The sequence below is a fragment of the Fukomys damarensis genome, unplaced genomic scaffold (genome assembly GCF_012274545.1).
Source record: "Fukomys damarensis isolate Sample0158 unplaced genomic scaffold, DMR_v1.0_HiC HiC_scaffold_31, whole genome shotgun sequence".
Taxonomy (NCBI): Eukaryota; Metazoa; Chordata; class Mammalia; order Rodentia; family Bathyergidae; genus Fukomys; species Fukomys damarensis.
In genome coordinates this window covers 24,947,566-24,966,595 of record NW_022900943.1, presented here as the reverse complement: position 1 = coordinate 24,966,595, position 19,030 = coordinate 24,947,566, and the positions used below count along the sequence as shown (strand labels likewise).

Below are 19,030 nucleotides of genomic sequence, written 5' to 3'. Positions count from 1 at the left end.
TGTTCCAACCTTACAGACTAGATCCACCTTAAGTCCCATTTACCCATTACCTTTCAAGAGTCCCTGTGTCCCCCCTCCCCCCCCAAATCCCTGACTCCTCCAGAGTATTTTTTGTTTGTTCTTTGATTGATCGTATTCAGGATTAGGCCCAAGGACTTTACGCTTAGCTGTATCCCCAGCCCTTTTTTGAATATGTTTACAGTTCCATTTATTGAGTACTTAATATAATTTGTTATCATTTGGATCAAAAATATCCCCCAAAGATTCAATAGTAGGGTTCTTGGAAGATAATTATATCACAGGTGTCCTAACCCCTGATCCACTGATGAGTTCAGAGCTAAATGTGCTGTTAAGAAGTAGGGCCTAGCTGGAGGAAGTTGGTCACTGGGGTTAAGTCCTTGCGGGCAATCTTTTCTTGGGCTTTTTCCTGTCTCTCCATTTCCCATATACCATGAGTTGAGCAGCTTTGCTCTGCTACGCCTTTCCTCCGTGATGTTTCTGCCTTGGAGCCAGTTGATTTTGCACTGAGCCCTCTGAAACTGAGAGCCAAAATGAACATCTCCTCCTTTAAGTTTTGTATGCCACGTATTTTGTCCCAACAATGGCAAGGTATTAAGACAGCTTGCTTTACAGTCAAACATTTGAGTCTTTATTTGTTACAGATACTGTGAACTCATAGAAGCTGCATATTACTCTTTGCTTATCTTTGAACAATAATAAAGTGTAAAAGAAAATCAGATTTTGGCAGAAAACTGACCCAAGTTCAGTGGAGTCAAGTGAATAAAGTCATCTCTCTCTATCTGTGGGATCCACATCCATGGGTTCAATCAACTGCTGATTAAAAATATTTTGGGGAGGGGCCAGGGATTTAGCTCAGTGGTTCCACTGCCTGCCTTGCAAGCCCAAGTACCGAGTTCAATCCCCGGTACCAAAAAAAAAAAAAAAAAAAATTGGGAAAATTCATGTGTACTGAGCACTGCAGCAAATACATAGCATTATATTTGATATTAAACAACATAGAGGTGATTTTAAAATATGTGGGAGGGCTGTAGAGGTTATGGGCAAATACTGTATTGTTTATTATAAAGAATTTGAGGATCATGGGTTTGGGTATCTGCAGGGGGTCCTAGAACCAGTCCCTCACAGATATCAAGGGGTGGCTCTCCTGCATTGGACACCTGTAGGTAGCCTTGGCCCTTGGTTCCTTCATCTTTAATTCCTTCTTGGAGTAACCTCATCTGCAACACTCACTACAGACGAAGTAGGGCCTTGCTGAATTGCCTCTTCCCACTGTCATAATCTGTTTTCTATTACTATACCATAATACTCAAGGCTGGGAACTTTATAGTTCTGAAGGTTTGAGAGTATGGCACCAACCTCTGATCAGCTCTGGTGAGGGCCTTATGGTGACAACATCACATGGTGATGATCAATTCCGGTACCTCCAGCGCTGGAGGGCAGCAGCTGCTGCACATCCGGCCAGGTGCTTTTCCCTCCCAAGTTGTGCCATCTTAGAAGCCCAGAGGCCAGTGATTTCTGTGCCTGTGTTTATATGCTAAAAAGGCCACATATCATTAGCTCCTTTTGTTACCACCTCATGCCAGGATCGGTGGAGCAGTGTGCATGAAATGTGTATTAATAGTAGGAGTAAGTTTAAGCTACTTTCTCTGGCATTTAAAAAAGGCCAAAGAGATTTCTAAAGCTGGACATTCCCCTTCAGAGGCTCCCAGGCCAAGAAAATGAGCACATTGGACCTGGGTGTCTTATCAAAGCTGGGCCCAATAAACATCTCTTTCTGCCTGGGCCTTGGTAAACAAGTCTGGTTTGGAGTTTCATCTGAAAAGATCAAGTAGCCTAGACGCCTGCTGATTTCTGAAGTTGTATGACATTCTCTTTCCAAACTGGATACCCTTAGGGGTTTCTGAAGTATAACCTCAATGTCTGAATTTCATTTTTTCTTCCTCCACTGGGCCAGTTGAGGGCTTTGCAGCGCCTGTGGTGTGAAGGATGAGTGTGGGAACACGACAAGGGGAGAATCCCCAGCCCTTCCTCACCTGCGCGCCTCAGAAAGACTCAGTCGGCATTTTCTTTCTTAGAATCACTACTGAGAGGGACTCTGCTCACTCTCACAGGACTAACAAATACCACAGCTTTGCCAGGTCCTCATTTACACTTCTGAATCAAAATTCTGGTATAGCCTGTGGACTTTTTCCTCTGGTAACGATTCTTCTTTACATCTCGTTTTCATTAATCAAGAAATCTGGTTCTGCTAGGTGTGCCAGAACCTGTTCTAAGGGCTGTACAGAAACAGGCAAGACAGCTCTTTACTCAGAGCAGAGGAAGCTGATTATTTACACGATTTACATAGAGAGCTTTCTGGCTGTCGAGGATCTCACATTTGACATGTTCTATAAAAACCTTAAAGTAAGAACCGTGATAGCTAATGCTCACTTTTTTGTAAACATGGAAATTCAAGATTATAGAAGCTAAATAATCTTCCTTCCTGAAAAATATCAGCTAAAATACAAAGATATGGGAGCAATACATTATATATATATTTTACCTCTGAATTTGCATAACAAATTGAGATCTGTAATATAATTCTATTTGCTGATTCATTTGACAAGATCATCCAAACTAATTAATATATAGTGTGTTTGAGAACAGACACCTGGCCCCAACACATGACTTGTATCATTAGTTACTATACCTGAAGGTCTCCAGGAACACCATTTGCTGGGTAAACTAGCAGAGCTTTAGGGCCCTTGTTAGAAGGCAAATACAAATAATTTTTAAAAATTAACAGTATTCAATACTGTTGAAAATAGCACCCCATCTTCTACTGAATAGATGTGAGTTACACCCCCAAGTTCTGGCAAAAAGGCCACCAGACTTTCCGAATGTCCCTTAGGGGTAAAATAGCCCTTTGTTGAGAACCGCTAATGTGGAATATATGTGCACGGTGGTACTTCATTGTGATGTCAGATTAACTTCCCATCTACTATGCAGAACCATTTACAGGAAATATAATGTGAGCCACATAAGTGATTGTATATTTTACAATCATCACATTTGAAAAAGTAGATAGTAGCACAATTTGTAACAGCTAAAACTTGGAAGCAGCCCAAGTGTCCATCAGCAGGAGACTGGATAAAGAAAATGGTTTTAAAAATAAAATGGAATACTACTCAGCCATACAAATGAGAAATTATTTATAGCTGAATGGTTGCACATTGAGGCCATACTCTAAACTGATATAAATAGGACACACATGTGTGAATACCAGTAGTTTCTCTAGTGTGAGAAACTGAAAGTGAAAATAAGGACTAAAAGGTATAATAGATAATGTGAATTAGGAAGAAAAGGGACAAAGAGGGAGGGAAAACAGGGGAAGGGGAAAGGAAAGAAGGGAATGGAATCAATATGAGAAAATGAAAAATTATGGAAAACAAAGTCTTTGTGATAGGAAGGGCAGGGAAATGGGGAAAAAATAAGACAAGGTTGATTATGTAAAGGTACAAATGTCCAACAATGAATGTCATTTTATCATATACAGTAAATGTACCAAGAAAGTTAATTTAAAAAATACTGACAAAAATTTTTAAAAGTATAAAGAACCAGGTGACAGTGATTGTTTATTATTTTATTTTATCCAGTATGTCCAACATAGTATCACCTGAACATGTAATCAGTAATAAATAGTTATTATTGAGCTCCTTTCCATTCGTTTTCCTCTGGGCCTCACACGTTTGAAATCCGGTGTGTGTTAAACCGTGACACATTCCACTTCATATCAGTCTCAGTCGAGTACTGGCAGCTATGCGTGGCTAGCGGCTACCACAGTGGGTGGCAGAGATTCAGGGGAATGACTTGTGGGAGAGATTGGGGCTTGCCCATACTGTAAAGCAGGAAGTACTGTGCAGGAAGGGTGCAAAGGCGTACCGTTAAGTGGGAATGCAGCAGCAGAGCAGAATGCATGGCATGACACATGTTCAAAGTTATTTTTGAAAAATTCACTGTATACGTATTTTCATATATGTGTATAGTCACAGGTATATTTGTGAATACCTATGTATGTAAGTGAAAAAGCAGGACAGACACCCAGTGGAGAGGGCTGGGAGGGGAGAAGGTAGACAATCTAGGACTTATCTGTGATAGAGCAAATATTTCAATTTATTCCTGGATGGCTGTTATCATGGTTACGTACGGTGCCTCCCAACATGAGCACTGTGTTGAAGGCTTGGTTGAAGCTGGTGGGCTGTGAAGTAAGTGGATCACGAGGGCTCCACCTTCACCAGTGGCTTAGCCATTGACGAGATGATGATTTGATGGCGTTTGGGGGGGTGACAGAAACAGGAGTTGGGGCCTAGGAGGGAGTGGACCCTGAGGGTGTGACTTCGGAGACTGTCTTCTGGCCCTGTCCTCTCTCTGGCTCGCTCTCTCTTTGCTTCCAGACTGCCATGTAGTGAGCAGCTTCTCCCCACCAGGCCTTGCCAGAGTGTCTCTGCCTCCATATAACAGGAAGGACAAAGAAGTCAGCTGGCCATGGTGCTGAATCATGAGCCAAAATAAACCTTTCTGCATGTTGTTTAGGTCAGAATTTTATCACAGTCATGAAAGGCTGTTTAACACAAACTTGTATGATAAATGCTTTTGAAAAGTGAGCTCTTAGGTCTAACCATATTAATGGTTCTTATTGTAGAGTTTGCCTCCGAATCTCCAGCAGAGCTTTGTAAAAGTATTCTACCCGAGCCGGGTATGGTCCACACTCCAATCATCCCAGCACTTGAGGAGGCTGAACCCGGAAGATCACAAGTGTAAGTCCAGCCTCAGCAACTTAGTGACTTAACAAGGCCCTGTCTCATAATAAAATAGGGCTGGGAATCTAGTTTAGTGCAGAGGAGACTGGTTCAATCCTCAGTACAGTAAACAAACAAACTCTGGGGATTTAGATTTTAAGCTCTTCAGATAACTCTGAAGTAAAAATGAGAGCCATGAATATGAAGGAAAGAATAGATTGTCCATCCTTCAGTTATCTGTGGACATTTCTTGCAAAGAGAACGTGATAACTACTTAAAAGAAGGTCCTTTGAGGCATATTGTCTGATGAGTTTCTGTTGGATAAAGGCACTTCCATATCTTAAAGATAAAATAGATCAAATGAGCTGAGGCTGACATCTTTTCATAAAAATGGCATTACTTGACAAGACTCTTCCAAATCCATGCCCATCCACTTTCAGGAAAAATTTGGTCGGAAGAGCCTGTGAAAGTAGTGCTGGTCTTAAAACAAAACAAAACAAAACAAAGCTATTCTAGATAAACTATAGCAAATGCGCATGTAATGTTGCAAGGCCCCAAAGTTTTACTCTCTGGGAAGTTGCCTAATAGGTAGTCCACAAAAGAAAGCCTTATAGATTTAAAGTTATTCACTTAGATTCGTGAGCTCATTGTCACCCTTTGAAAACATGAGATTAACCATCCTTGGTATTTAGAAGCACCACTTAAATTGAACTGATAGGCAAAAATCTCATTAAAAGCAATCCCAATTTTCTCCTATTGCCATGTTCTGCGCCAATGCATGGCAACTGTAATGTTAGTACCATCCAAGGTGAAGCCAACATAATTTCATTTGACAAGACAAGCCCCCTTGAGGATCAGGCATGTTTTATACTTGATCTAGGATCATTATTGGTTCAGGATGCAGCTCTCTTACATTTCTTCATCATTGACCTCTTCTGTACTGAATAAAATGAAACAAATCAGTGTTTGGCAAGACTAACAGCCATTTTCTGTCTTGAAAATATGCAGAAATTGCCTGATTTAGCCAACGCTCCATTCATTTGTCCTGGAGTTTAAAGACTCACTCTTGTGTCACCATGGAAACAGACTCATATCCTGAGGAAATGGATTCAGTACCTCCCTCCTAATGATAATGTATAACTAAGCTCTGAAGAGAAAAATGGGTCCACATTAAGTTTCATTGTTGATCTGCTAATGTTCCCTGGCTCAATGAGCATCTTCCTCATTCGGTTTTAGTTTTCAGGCTTATATTTGATGTGCAATGTATGTTTCATACTTTAACCCCCTGCCACTGAATTGCTACAGTTTGTGTCCACCGAAATGCCAGACTAGTTTCATACCGACTCTGAAGTTGGTGGACAGTTTTATTATAGGTACCCACACTTGTTCCCATAAGCTGAAAAAGCTGACTCTAGGATCTGGCTCTGGTCAGGGCCAAAGTGAACTACTTAACCCCCTCAGGATGCCACATGGTCTAAAGATGATCAATCCAGGGAAAAAGCCACTAAAATGAGTTGGCTGCGAATGGGGTTCAACAATTTGAGGTAGATTCAGGGGTGGGGGAATGTAACTGAAATTTCATTTTGAAAAAAATAATGCAAATCATAAAAGTTATTTGATCTTGAATTTTCACAATTTTAAATTGCAGCATTAAGATTGAAAATATAGGTTAAATCAATCAAGCACGAAACAGACATTGAATTTTTATCATAAATTTTCTGGCGGAATTTAACAGGTAACAGGAGCTTTCTAGTGGATGGGAATTTGCTATCTCTGAGCAGACTCCTTCAGTCATTTTAACTGCTCCTTCACCAACCTGATTAGGTTTCAACCTCCTGCTTTCATGATACTTAGTACTTCCTAGAACCAATCCCGTAATCTAGCTTGGTGACTCTCTTCTGTAGATTTTCCCTGTACCATCCATGATCATCTTTTTGGGTTCTGTCCTTTCATTTGTGATCCTCAAAGACCCCTCTCACTCTCGCTCCCAGTCCTCCCTGTGAAAAGTAGGCAGACTTGACCCTTTGTCCGTAGACCTTTTACAGCATCTACCTGTTCTGCTCACCAGTGATTGATACTACTTTCTGACTCTACTTAAGCAATGGATTATTATGTACCTTTCCTACTCATTTGATTTCAAAGAAAAGAAGTTGGGGTGTATACATACCCTTCCACAAAGAGCCATTCCTGCGGCCTATCTCAAGATCCCACTGCTGGGCCACACATTTAGCCCAGTGGCACCACACCTGCCTGGCAAGCACAAGGTCCTGAGTTTGATTCCTGGTACCAAGGGGGAAAAAAAGAACCCATTGTTAAGTTGCCTTATGATTCCTGAATTTTTAAAATCTATATTGTTACCCTGTGATTATAACGTTTTCACTTTAAGGTTGTTGAGTTTCCCTAATGAAATCCCATAAGCATCTATTTTAGCAACATCTGTAATCTCACAGAATCAACTCTAAATATATATGGTTAACTCATGAGACTAGAAACTTGACTGTGAATTGAAAACTTTCTAGTACACCAGGCTTTAAAACCTCCTAAAGAAAGTTAGAATGCCTTAGATTCCTTGAGTATTTATTTTTTCAAAAAAGGGAGCAAGTGAATCAATGAGAAAGAGATTTCCCAAGAACAAAAGGCTCTCCATAAATCCCATTTGATTGATAGAAATGAGGAAAATGAGATGGAGTGAAGTTTATTAATGTAATCCTAAGTTAGGCAGCTGAAAGAAAATATAATCAAATTCAGACTTCCTGGGTTTCATGCTAAGCATTGGCCTTAAAAAGATATTATTGAACTTGATTTCTTTTATTGTGGTAAAATATAGTAACAACATTTACTATCTTAACCATTTTAAATGTACAATTCATTTGCACTAAGTACATTTATAATTGTATGCAACAAGTGGTATGACCACTGTGTCCATCCAGAACTTTTTATCATCTCAAAGAGAAAAACAAATTCATTAAACAACACATATCCGCTTCCCTCATTCCCTCTCCAGCCACTGGACCTTTATGCTTCTTTCTGTTTCTATGAATTTGCTTATTGTAGCCAAGTAGCTTGTATAAGTGACATTATATAATATTTGCTCTTTTGTGTCTGGATTATTTCACTTAGCATACTGTCTGCAAGGTTCATCCAAGTTGTCCCATCTCGCAGAACTTCCTTCCTGTTAAGGCTAAATGTTACTCTGTTACATTTCGCTTATTCACTCATACGTCGATGAGCAAAATTTTAAACATTGACGCCGCTGGCATAACATTTTATAGTTGTTTTCTTGATTTGCTCTCTTCTTCCTCCTTCAAAGATTTCTTCTTGTTGGGCCTCTAAGGAGGGCTTTATACACCCAGAAAATGAATTAGGTTGGTTTGTGTAGAAAGGCATTCTGACCCTAAACAACAAAGTGAATGAGAAAAGGTAAGCAAAGTTAAGTGAGCACTCCCCTTCCCCTTGCCTGGCTCAGTCTTGTAAGGGGTCTCTAGAGGCCTGAAGAAAACACTAACCATCTATTTTAATAGGTATGAGTGGCACTTATGCAGTCTCTTGGAATCTCTCTGTAAAAAGCCCATTACAAAAAGTAATCTAAATGGTTTTAGTGACAGGTCTAGAAAGGAAGACCTGAAATATTTGCGGATTATGATCCAGTCATGTGAAGGTGGACTTATATGGAGTACATTTTCACTTAGCTGAGTGGCAGCGAGAGAAAATTCAGCTGAGGACATCAGGAAAAATGGGTCTATTCGTTTTTTTAAAAAGTTACAGGTACTCTTATTTGAATGAAAGCTTTTTCACACTATCACCTGACCTCAAGGAAAATAAGAAGTCAGTCTTCATATGAGGTATAAAAAAGACATTGTTTTTCTGCAGAATTTTGTGATTCCAACACTCAAGTAGGAAAGGATGTAGCAAAATGCACTGTTGGAACGGTTGTCAGAACCCATTGATAAGAGAAGTTAAAATGTCATCTTTTTAATTGGGGAGGAAAAAATAATAAAAACTGTTAAGTAATGAATTTTATCTAAATACTTTATTTCTGTTTTGACATGTGTTTTCCTTATAGTATGGTTTATTGTAACTTACACTCAGAAAAATTTTAAACTAAAATTTATAACTACACTTCAGCGATTCTCAACCTTGAAAATATAACAGAATTCTTATGGGAACTTCCAGAGACAAGCCTTGGCAACATAAATTTTTTTGAGGCTTTCCATGTAATTCTTATGGGCAGGCAAGGGTAAAGATTATTGATCTAATATGACCCGAAAGTAACTTCCTGGTAAAAACCTACTAGTATGTATGTAGCACATTACAATCACTTGATTAAGAGATTCTTTATTTGCAGGCTTGGGCGAACGGTTTAAAAGCTGACTCTGAAAATGTAAACCTATTAAGGTTTGCATGACCATGCCCGTAAGGTAAGGAAGGATCATTTACACAGCACTGTAACACGGAGTAGTTTGGGAGGTAATGTACATATATGAGCTTGCTCCTTGATTGGGCTTTGTTTTATACACATCTGATGGGGAGAAATAGCCAAGGACATTGTTTTTGTTGGGATCAACCATTTTATTCTCAGAACTTAAGAGCTAAAGGATTCCACCCTCAACACAAGCTTGCCTGATGCCCGCACACGCACGCTCACCGAACCTCTGCGACACCTCCTTCGCTCCGTGCCTTTTGTAAGCTATGCCCTTCTGGGTTGCGCCTCTCTTCCACTTCTACCCATCCAGGTACCAGGACACAGGTCCCCTGGCTCTTCTTTGTTGTCCCCCTGGCCCAGAAGTTTCCCCAGTCCTTTGTCTCCAGCTCTCCCCAGCCCCGCACCCGTGACGCCTCTCATGGCCGTCATGGTGTTGAACCCCGTGTTACGTTTCTAATAATCTGTCTTCTCTTCGGTACGCAGTAAGCTGCCTGAGACAGGGGTATTGCCTTGCCCTTTTTGTTTGTGCTCCCCAGTGTTTGGGGAGCACAGTGAGCTCTGTCCAACCAGAATGCTCTTGGAAGCCATGCTGGTTGGTGGCAGGTGGGGCTGGGGCCTGTGCTCCACGGCAACCGACCCTGGGAAGTCAGACTCCATTCTGAGCAGTTGGCTGGGCTGGATGGGAATAAAGAAATAAGAGGCATATGTATGCTTGGTGAAATTTGTGGTGCACAGCTAAGAATCCAGAGAGAAGAAAAGTCCTCTGATTTATGTCATGGAGGGACAGCAGCAAGCTTTAAATCAGGCTCGAGGAAAGAGAAAGAACAAAGCCACTGAACACTGGAGGAGACCCCGATTTTTAGCCCCTCCTGCTCAGGTACTGGGGAAGGCTTTTCATTTGCACTAATGGGACATCCAAGGGGAGATACAGCCACTGAATTAGGTGCTTCAAAGCGGCTTCTTTAGAATACAGAGGTAAACTAAGGTAGTGTTGCTCTTTCTGGGAAAATCATGTTGATCTTGCGACCTGTTTGGTTTTGGTTTTTTTTCCTTTCACCTCTCTGGCTAGGTATAGGAAGTTGGCCCAGGCTCGGCCCCTTCCCTGCCCTTCAGTGGGAGGTGTGGACCAGGACACCTGAGTCCAAGGACCCCTCATCTACAGCTATTGGAAATTTCTGTTGGTTTCCACTGCCTCCTCCATGGATTTCCTAGGTCTGGTTTGCTTCTGACAGGTTTAGACACACCGTCTGGGGGCCCCGTATGTCCCCCACTTCTGGAAGGCTTGCCTTAGTTGTGTCAAGTGAGGTGGCTGAGCAGCTGGGTAAGGATCTATTACTTACATTTTGAAATGATTTTTTTAAAGTATCTATCTTGTTATTTTTATTATAAAATATTCTAAAATTAAACATTAGAAGGCCTAGATAATGAACTCTCCTTGTCTACATTCAGTAATTGTCAACACTGTACCATACATATTTGCTTACCTATCCAGCTATCTACCTGTCTGCTCTGTTTCACAGAATGACATGGACGTTAGCTGCAGACTACATGATGTGGTACTTTGTTAGGGTGCTTGTTTGTTAGGGCCGTTCCTCCACATAAAACCAGATGCCATCATTTTACCTAAGGATATTATTAACATTCCCCAAAAGCTATGGCATACTCAAACTGCATTTAAATATCCTACTTTGTCTTAGGAAACGATTTTTTAAAAAAAAAATTATAGCAGTCCCAGAAGACCCAGATTTCAGAGGATAGAGGACTGTAAAGGAAACACTGAAGGGGTACCATTTTGAGAATATAGGGCTGGAGGGTTGTGCTTTGGAATAGTTACAAGGCCTTAGAAAAGCCATGTAGCCGTTCTGAGCTCATTGGCAAAGTGAAAAGATTGGGTGAGGTGATTCCCTAAGACTTTTCTGACTTCCTCCTAAAAATATGAATATAGATTGCGAATGTAAAATTATTTTTTAGTATTTTTGAGAAACTGATTTTTCCCTATTCATCCTTTTATTAGGGATGGTCCGGTTTAGTGATGATACTTCAATATGCCATACCTTTTCTCTAATGAAATAATCATCTAGTAGCCTCGTTCTACTAGAGGAGGAAGTTTTCTTTACTTGGCCTTCTTCTGCACCGTTTATCCAGACCCTATCTTATTATTTCCATCGCGTTTTTGTTAGTTATTGCAAAGGTAGTTTCATCATCTACCAAAAAGATTCCCTAAGGGAGACCAGTCATATTTCCTGTTAAACAGTATTTTGTTCCTAATGAATTATTGTTTGAGTAATTATGGATTGAGAGTACTCGGCGAAACGTCTGTACTTGCCCTAGGACGTGAGAACATCAGAAAGAGCAGGGTAGTCTCCTCTGATTTCACTGTGATATTGCCGGTGCGCTCTGTGTTCTGGTCATTTTCCCTGCACGACAGAACTTCATGGGGACAATAAACTTGGAGTATCTGCCTGGGTCTGCCAGTTCATCATAGCCCCACTGAATCAGTTGTTTCTCCCCAACTTTCTGCCACAGCCTTCCCCTTCCTTCCCCTTTCCCATTCACTTATTTGCTCTCTCCTGTATGCAGTATATACCTCGCACGCCACCTTGACATCAGCCTGGGGAAGGAAGGGTGGCTGGATGGGTGCAGCTCCCTAGACCTCCTCAGTTTACTTCCATGTTGATCATAGCTCATTTAAAATGAAGGACTGTTAGAACGTCATTGCTTTGGAAAGCCTACTTGGTTACCATGATTTTTTTTAAAAAGGGAGATCCATGAGCGATGTGCGTGTGGCATTTTCGTTACGAAACAGTGTCCAAGAAGCGTTTTATTTGGAAAATATAGAATTGGTTAGGGGAGCAGGGACGGGAGCGTGGAGAGAGACGGGGAGGGAGAACTCAGAGAACACTGCTTGGCCTAGGTGTAAAGAGGAAGCTCTGTGGTGGGGGCCATTTGTTGTGGTGTGGGGGCGAGGCCTGGGTCATTCAGCTTTATGATGAGTCCCTCTTAATCTGTTCGCAAATATTAAGTTAAAATGTAATAAGTAATATATAGTAAACAAAACGCAAGTCCTGTCCTACCCTCTCTTTCTACCTCATATTCCCCAGCACCGTTAGCATTATCCCTGTGTATCCACCATGATGTCACTGAGTTCCTTCTCATGTCTTCCATAGTTATGCAACTAGGATACAATACATTTTGTGTCCACTTGAAAATTAACTTTTAAATAAATAGTATTGTAAGACTCATTTGACCACCTGCTTTTAATTAATTCCACTCAGCACTGCTTTTGAGATCTTTCTGTATTGCTATGCTATAAATTTAACACCTTCCTCTTCACTGTTATAAAAGATCTCATATAGCAAATACATTTTTTTTTCATAACATTTGGGCAGTTGCCAGTTCTTCACAGTTGCAATCAATGGTACAGGGGACAATTCTGTGTGTGTTGCCTTGTGTACTGAAGGATTTACCACCTTTTCCTCTAATTCTTGTTTGGAAAATTGTTAAGCCTTCAGGAAAGTTGAAAGAGCATAAAGTGATCATCTGTTTTTACCTAAATTTTCTCATTATTTAATTTTGACTTATCTGCTTTCTCTCTAAATAGACACGTGTGTTTTTAGTTTATTTTTTGTTGAACCTTTTGAAGTTTTAGATTTAACTCTTCGATAGTCCATCAGTGATTTCCTAATAATCACTCTCTCTCTTTTTTTTTGGTACTGGGAATCGAACTTGGTACCTTGTGCTTGTGAGGCAGGCGGCAGAACCCCTGAGCTAGATCCCTAGCCCATAGTCACTCTCTTATATAACCATAGTATACTAATCATATCTAAGAAATTAATAATCCATAGTATCATATAATAGCCAATCTAGAATATACATATTTTGTTATTTTTTAAATCCTGTCAAATTTTCTCCAAAGCATCTGAATATTTCCAGCATCAATCCATGAACATTTCAATTTTAGCACATACCCATCAACATTTTATTAGCTGCATTTAAGTTTTGTTAGTCAAATAGAGGAAAATATCCATTTTACATTTGGATTTTAAAAAATAAAATAACCAGAAAAACATGTAATTCAAGTATAACATTTTATCTTCATTTGTCAAAGTAGAAATTAGATCCCAATTTGGATTCCAACATGGTAATAAATTCCACGTTTGTGAGCAATTTGGAGCTGGATACTCATATTTTTATGAAGATTTAGGAAGGAAATTTAGTACAGCTCAGTTCCAAACATAGTTAACTTGGCAATCTGAAAATTTTAAGTGAAGTAATAATAAGTAGTATCATTTTAAAATGGATGCATCATTTAAAATAAAATGGATGACTTTAGTATTAAAGTAGCCAACAGAAAAAGAAGCCCTCACATTGAAAATAAGGAGGAAACAGTCTGTATCCTTGCTGTTCATAACAGTAAAACTGATATGAAAAGCTTATGAACAGCCTTTAGCAAAACCTCTTAGGTTTAAACTTTGACACAATCAATAGACATGGCATGGTCATAACAAAGTGGGAATAGAATATTTAAACTTATGCATAAGCAATAAAAAAACTACTGTGTCCCCATTACATAGAGCTTTACCACTACTAACATCACCCCCTTCCAGGTCATGCCCCCACTGATCTCTCTCTTCCAAGGAGACCCTACCTCCTAGCATCACATTTAGCTACAGTGCTCTCATGATTCAGTCACCTTTTGAAACCCCCACCCCTGTGAGCACATGAGGCTTTGGAGGGACATCTATATATAAACTATAACATGCCACCCTAGGAACCCCCAAAATCAGGTGCATCTCTTCATGAAGAAGTGCATGCAGTTCATCTCTATGAGTTGCCAACGTACCAAGAGTTCCAATATTGCTGAAAAGTCCAAGTCCAAAATCTATCCTGAGACTTAAGACAAACTTTTAGCTGTGAACCCCTGTAAAAATAAAAAAGGAAATTTAACATTGTTGACATACAATGGCACAGTGTAAACATTCCCACTCCAAAAGGGAGATTTGGGGGGATAGAAAGAAGTCAGACCAACAAGGCTGAAATCTAGCAGGCCAAATATTAAATCCTAGTTACATGTCCAGCACCCAGGGCGAGGATGTGTGGTCTGATGAGTGGCCTTGTGGGTGGCCTAGCATCTATAGCATTGCTAGTGAATGCAATCTTCATGACTTCTTTCTTAGGCAGGCTTTGCTCACTGCCTTTGGCTTTCCTCATTTAACTGTTCTGGTTTCTCCAAATTTATGGGGACTCATTGTGCTTCTGCCTCATTCCACAGCTTTGCGCACTGCCCTCTCAGGGGGATACCATCTGGCCTCTCAGGCCTTCTTCAGAAACCTTAGTGGAAGCCTTTCTAAACCCACAATTCTTGCATCCTGCATACCTGTAAAACCAGCACCATGAGGGTGACATCAAGTTCTGCTTCTGATTTCAAAAGTAACAAGCTCCTTTGCATCATAGCTGCAAGGTCCTCTGAGTACCTGCATGGGTAAACAATGTGAATGGAACCCCAGGGGAACCAATTTGCTAGTCAGCTTTTCTCCAGCAATGTGTCCTGGGGCTCTCTTCTCAAAACAAAGTCTTTCACATGTCTTAGCCTGTTAAGGATAGAGTCTTGCTGACTTATCACATTCCTTCAAGGCACCTTTTTTTTTCCCTGTTGAAAAATTCTTGGCTTATTTTTAATGCCAATCATTTAAACAACCAAGCTCTCTTCTGCTCCAACTTTTCCAGCCCTTTCTGGGGAGACTGAAAACCTTTCAAATGGGCCTTTTGCTCTTGTTTCTCTAAAAGAAATAAGCACCACCCTTAGGACAGCCTCGACAATGGGCTGCCTTGAAATTTCCTCTGCTAAATGAATTAGTCTTCTTCCCTTAATTTCAGACTCTTGAAAAGTCTCAGGACATGAGCACAATGTAGACAATTTTTTTGCAGGAGTATAACACACATGGCTTGGAGAACAACTGTCCATGAAGTCTTTGTTCTGAACTGAATCCTCCTGAGCCTGGTCTTTACCACTTGCCTTTTTATCAACAGTCTAGTCTTCTAAGCTCTGATCTGAACTTCTCATCAACCTGGGTTTAGAGTATGCTAGGGCTACTTTTCCAGCCAACATCTCCAAACCTTTCTAAACTGTCTTGTGAACCATTTCCAAAGGCTTCTGAATCACATAGTCAGGTAGAATAGCAATGATTCCATTCTCAGTACCAAAATTTGTGACACAGTTCACTAGCTGGTCAGATCAGATTTAATATTAGGATCCAGTCAAAAGTCAAAGGCCTAGAGCACACTGCAGAGTCTGGCGTGAGTCTGTGTTGGAAAGGTAAAAAGGGTCTGCACTGAAGAGTTAGTGCTGGAAGTCTGAAGGAAGTAGAGACAAATATCCACAGGCAGTGGTAAAGACTTCTTTCTTTCCATTTTTTTTCTGTCCAGGCTACAAGTGTATTGGTTGGTGGCCTCAACATCTGTGTATGTGTGTGGGTGTCCCTCCTTAGTTTGCGGCCTACATTTTAGTCATGTACAGACACATTCAAGACTTAACTAATCTGTTAGGAAGTTCTTACTCTAGTTGTTTTGACAGATAACAATTAACAATCACAGTGTGCAAACATAGAAATAATCAAGATCACCTTCACTTTAACATTGACACTGTCTAGTATGGACTGAACACTAGTCTAAGTGCCTGAAATATTATCCTATTTTCCAGGTGGGCTACATTGGAGCTCACGCTGAGGGATAATGCAAGTATAAGAGTTTATCTTTAGTTGTCAAAGTACAAATTAGATCCCAATCTGGCTTCATAAGTAAGATTGCAGGCTAATGGAACACTTAGAATTGGAACACAGGCAGCCTCTCTTAACCTTCACTATAGTCTCTATTGACCAGATCAGTTTTATTCCTTGCTTTCTCATTGATTACATTGGGAACATAATCTCATGTCACTAGATATTCACATAGATCAATTTATTAGCCATATAATACTTCCATTTATAGAGTGACCATAGCTAAGTTATTTTTGTCTCCTACCGTGTATAATACTATCAGATTGTGTCTGGGTCACTTGCCCCAATGAAACATTAAATATTCCTCTAAGTTGTTGAAGGATATTGATCATTTAAATTTTGTATATAGATCTTTTGCCACATAAGATTTATTTTGATATGCCATACAAGTCTGTTTTATTTAGAAAGTCTTTTTTTTTTTTTTTGGTACTAGGTGTTGAATTCAGGTCCTTGACCTTGCGAGGCAGGCACCAGAACCACTGAGCTAAATCCCCAGCCCCAAGTCTAGTTTATTTATTATTCAGAGAATAATCATTTTTTGTGAGGGGAGATACTTTAAAAAGTATGCTAGAGCTACTTTTCCACCCAGCATCTCCAAACCTTTCTAAACTGTCTTGTGAACCATTTATAGCTTTTACAAGTATATACCATAACAAAAAAAGCAACTAAAAGTAGTGAAAGTCACCATTTGGTATAACATACCACAAGGTTTATGACCAAGTAAAGTTTGTCAGCTTTTAGTTCTCACTAGCAGAGTTCATACCCTTTGCTCTTTGGCCTGTGGTGAAGCAGCACATAATGTCGAGAATGTGGCAAATCAAAGTTGTTCATCTTGTGGCCAAGCAGTGAGATAGACCAGGGTCTCAACCATTCCCTCTAAGGAGACACTCACAGTGATCTGAATACCTCGTAGTTGTCCCTGTGTCTTAAAGGTTCTGCCATCTCCTGCTAGTGCTGTGCTTGGGACCAAGGCTTTACCAAGGGCCTTTGAGGGGAAATTCCAGATCCAAGCTATTGTATCTTACTCCTGTCCTTCAAAGGCTTCTCTGTTCACTTCACAATGAAAAAATTAATTTATCCAAAAAGTCCTCAAAGTTGGAACAGATCCATTATTGCTTAAAACCCCAAGTCTAAAGTCTCTGAAACACAAGGCAAACTCTCCTGTGAGCCCCTATAAAATTTTTTTAAAAACCAATTTACCTATTTCCAATATATGATGGTGAAACAAATATAGGTGAACACTCCTATTAAAAAAGGATGGAATACGGCCATAAGGAGAGGTCAGACCAAAGCAAGACCAAAGCACAGCAGGGCAAACATTAAGCCCTGTGGAGCCACATTCAGCATCCAGTGCACATTGTGGCATGATGTAACCACCAAAAGTTTGGGCAGCTCTGGCCCTGTACACTTGCTGGCAGCAGCCCACATGACCACTCTGTAGGGCTAGCTCTGCTCACTGCCATCGCTTTCCCTGGACAGCATTACATATTTCTAGCACTTGTCTTCCTGGGGTTTGACTTTACTGCCACAGTTTCATATAGTATTCTGTCAGGGACTGGTTGGAAGGACCCTGGGACTGCTTACAGGCACTCTGACTCTGTCTGACCTTCCAGGTTACCCTTTAAAATCTCAGTCAAAGCCTATGATACTAGAACGCTTGTATTTTTCATGTTTGCATAACAGCATCATGTGGACAGTCCCAAAGACTGCTACCAGTGTGAGCTGTGCCTGTTCTACTTGAACCATGGCTGCAGCAGCCTCTGAGAGCCTTGAAGGCTAACACAGAAAAATTAATCTCTAGGGGTTTTTGGGTGTGTAGGGTGCTCCAGGGCTTTATTCTCAAATATTCTCAAAAGTATTTGAAACAAATTTTCATTTCTGTACCTTTAAGAGCTGATGGCTTTGTCTTGCCAATTTCTGAGCTTGCCTTCTGGAATCTTTTCTATTGTCCCATGTGAAGAACTTGGTTTCTTTGTAAATTCTTTAACAACCACCTTCTCTTTCACTGCACATTTATACATGGTGTTTTTTTGGCCAGCCTGTGAATTTTTTCAAAATTTTATGCTCTGCTCTTCTTTGCTTCCCATACTCCATATAAATTTGGCTAAAAACAGTCCATAACATCTGATGCAGCTACATCTCTTCTGGGTATATTCTCAAAAGAGTTAAAGATATCATGCTAGATAGTAATACGTGCATACCTATGTTTATAGCAGTGCAATTCACGATAGCTAAGTTCTGGGACCAGTCTGGATGCCCAGCAACAGAGGACTAGATAAGGAAAATGTAGTATTTAGACATGATGCAGTCTTACTCAGCCAAAACAAAATGGATTCATCGCATTTGTAGGAACAGGGATGGACCTTGAAACTGTCATGTTAAGTCAAATAAATCAGATGCAGAAAATCAAATACTGCCTGATTTCTCTTAAATGAGAAACACAACATACAAATAAATAGTAAAATTAAGCCACACCTTTTACAGATGGGAAAGGGAATTGGGGGGAAAAGTTTTGGTCATTTTTGGTCCCTTCCTCCCTTTACACTTCTTTCCCTTAAGTTCCTTTCCCATATCTATCAGTTCCCCCAAACAAGTGCAATATTGCAAACATCAATTTTTTAAAAAGCAGCGAATACTACTCAAGCCACATCTCGAATGCTACTGTTCCTTTGAAATTTCTTCTGCCACATAAACTAGTCTGTTGCCTTTAAGCTCAGCCTCTCATGAGAAGTAGCCATATTCTTTGCCAGGGTATAACAAGAGTGGCCTCTAGTCCAACTGTGAGTATAATCTTCATTTTCACCCAAAATCTCATCGCCTTGGCCTTCCTATCAGTGGCTGCATCCCTGTCAGCATTCTGTCCTTCTGAGCCTCCACCAGGATCACCTGATTATGTTCCACTTGCAACATTCCAGGCTTTTTCTAGCCTGCTCCTCCCAACATTCCCAGATTCCTCTCATGGATCAACTCCAAAGACTTTCCACATCATCAAGTAGAGGCACAGAGACAACCCCACTTCTTGGTACTGATTT

General features: G+C 40.3%; 1 protein-coding gene and 1 long non-coding RNA gene across 2 annotated transcripts in view; one reads left to right on the top strand and one right to left on the bottom strand.

Moving 5' to 3' along the window:
* The window catches only part of Gna14 (G protein subunit alpha 14), a 183,584-nt gene that overhangs the window by 68,706 nt on the left and 95,848 nt on the right, over positions 1-19,030 (top strand). The gene's annotated exons all lie outside the window — the stretch shown is intronic.
* Positions 7,903-14,676, bottom strand: LOC104874438. The gene is made up of 3 exons (XR_783729.1): positions 14,600-14,676; positions 14,066-14,143; positions 7,903-8,193 (listed from the first exon to the last, which is right to left on the bottom strand). It is a non-coding gene; the product is annotated as an uncharacterized LOC104874438 (long non-coding RNA).